Raw genomic sequence first — 2,758 nt, forward strand, 5'->3', positions numbered from 1 at the left:
TCGGGGGGTGGGGGACTGGGGGAGGGATAGCATTAGGAGAAATACCTAACGTAAATGACGAGTTGATGGGTGCAGCATACCAACATGGCACATGTATACCTATGTAACAAACCTCCACATTGTGCACATGTACCCTAGATCTTGAAGTATAATAATAAAAAAAGAAAATGTGGTATATATATATATATGCCATAAAATACTACTCAGCCATAAAAAGGAAAGAATTAATGGCATTCGCAGCAACCTGGATGGAATTGGAGACTGTTAATCTAAGTGAAGTAACTCAGGAATGGAAAATCAAACCCTATGTTCTCACTCAGGTGGGAGCTAGGCTATGAGGATGCAAAGGCATAAGAACAATACATTGGACTTTGGGGACTCGGGGGGAAGGGTGGGGTTAAAAGACTACAAATTGGGTACACTGTACACTCCTCTGGTGACGGGTGCACCAAAATTTCAGAAGTCACCAATAAGAAACTTATTTATGTAACCAAATACTACCTGTTCCCTAAAAACCTATTGAAATATTAAAAAAAAAAAGAAAAGAAACAATACAGAGAAGATTAGTATGGCCCCTGTAAAAGGATGACATCCAAATTCATGAAGTGTTCCATTAAAATAAATAAATAAATAAAAATATATATTTCCTCCTAGTCTATGGCTGGCATTTTCACTTTTTTAAAGGTGCCTTTTGATAAAGCTGCAAAATGAAGTCTCAGAAGCTCTTGATAATCAAGAGTAAGATTAGGGAGCATAGCTGGGAGGACATTGCAATATTTTAAGTGAAAGACATGATGATGGCTTGGAGGTAGCGAAAGCATTGTAAGGAATTGATCACATTTTGATTTTTGAAGACAGAGCATCCAGGATTTGGCTTTAGAGAGAAAAAGCAAAAAGTCAAGAATGACTCCTACATTTTTTGGCTTTCACAATTAAAAATCTAAAGCTTCTCCTTTTGGAAATGGCTAGCAATTTCCCTTTAGAATGAGGCACTTGCCAGAGTCTCCACTATTCCCTATTACTCCTGGAGAATAAGGTAAAATGTCAGTTGCCATTTCTCATAATGTTTACACCACTTTTTTCCCCCCTTTACCTAATAAGCTTCTCTCATTTACAATGCCAGCCTGACTCCTAGAGACCTTTGATTTTATAACACTAGCTATAAAGTGCCCTAGATTTGGAGTTAAGAGGCAAAGTCTTCAGCCTCAGCTGTGTGTGATATTGGGCAAATCACATTAATTTCTAAGACTCTGTTTTCCTATCAATTAGGTGCCTCTCTTGCAGGGTATGAAAAGAACCAAATTGAATAAATTGATATAAAATAATAAATATTTAGCCTGCCTTTCCTATATTGGAAAAATACCTATGATTTTACTGTTTGTTCTCATGGAGTCAAATACCCTGCTACCTCTTTTCTGTAATACATTCCTACTTGATCTGTCTTTCTCCAGTCCCTCCTTCCAATGTAGTTACCACCAGATATTCTATCTAATGAATCTTTTTTGGTTTCACTTGTCCCAGCACACTTTGCTGCCACCTTTGATTTGACTTTGACCTGGCTTTGATTTGGTTCTGTTCCTCCATGGGGCAGCCCTTAGCCTGTATTTCTGTGCCACAAATTAGGCATCTCCTTTACAAATGTCACTTCTTTACTAACTACCCCTGCCACTGACAATGACCTTTATCCTCTGATCTCCAGCAGCACTTACTGGTTTCGTGGCACTTTTTAATTGTTTCCTATTCTTTCAAAGTGCTAATTCATTACGGGCAGAAGCCATCATGTATTTCTTTTAAACCTTCTCTCTCCTAAAGGTGCCAAAATGCTAAACATGGAGTAGCCACTCAATATACACTAAACTGAATTCTGAAACCAATTTACTACCTGCTTTTTCCTATGCCACGGAACTGAGTCTTAAATGCAAACTACAACATTGGACCCAGGCATATCCAAGTTGAAATATTGTCTCTGCCTCTCAGTTTTCTGTGAGACCATGGGCAAAATGGCTCTCTGAGCTCCATTTTCTTGTAGGGATAAATGAGCCTGTTGAAGATGGTTGTTTGGGGTATTAAATTGAATAGATAAAGTGCCTGGCTCAGGTAAGTATTTAATAAATATCAGGTCCTTTTCCTAAACAGCTTTATTAAAGTACAATTTATTTTTAGTAAATGTAGACTATTATGCAACCATCACAACAGTCCAATTTTAAGACATTTTCATTGTTCCCCTGCCCACACAAAAAAGATTCCCCATAACCCTTTCTGGTCAATTTTTGCTCCTACCCCCAGCTTCAGGCAAACACTAATCTATTTTGTGTCTACAGATCTGCCTATTCCAGATATTTTGTATAAATAAACTTGGGTCATATGTGGTCTTTTGCATCTGCCTTTTTATTTTTTTTTCATTTAGCAGATGTGTTTGAGGTCCATCCATGTTGTAGCAGGTATTGTTAAGACGAGGAAAACACTTTCATTTCTGCTTCTTTAAAAAGGGAAGAATATTCATCTCCAAAGGTTTAGGAGAAAGTAGGCAATGTTGTTGGATCTACTTGGATGCGTATCAAAGTTGATATGTGGTCAGATGTCATCTGTACAAAACACCTTTTGTTTTTTCTAGGAAGTGTCCTATGCATTTCAAATACATCTTGGCACACATGTGTGTGATGGATTATTTCAAAATATTGTATTGTCCAGTCACTGTGAATGGACCACACACTAAATATCATGAGAACAAAAGGACTGAGGAAATCAGTTCCAGTAA

At 37.6% G+C, this 2,758-nt stretch overlaps 1 pseudogene; it reads left to right on the top strand.

The window, feature by feature from the left end:
* The first annotated feature begins 537 nt into the window (after positions 1-537).
* Positions 538-620, top strand: LOC112206118 (U6 spliceosomal RNA; annotated as a pseudogene).
* Positions 621-2,758: the final 2,138 nt, after the last annotated feature.

The sequence above is a fragment of the Pan troglodytes genome, chromosome 19 (genome assembly GCF_028858775.2).
Source record: "Pan troglodytes isolate AG18354 chromosome 19, NHGRI_mPanTro3-v2.0_pri, whole genome shotgun sequence".
Lineage (NCBI taxonomy): Eukaryota > Metazoa > Chordata > Mammalia > Primates > Hominidae > Pan > Pan troglodytes.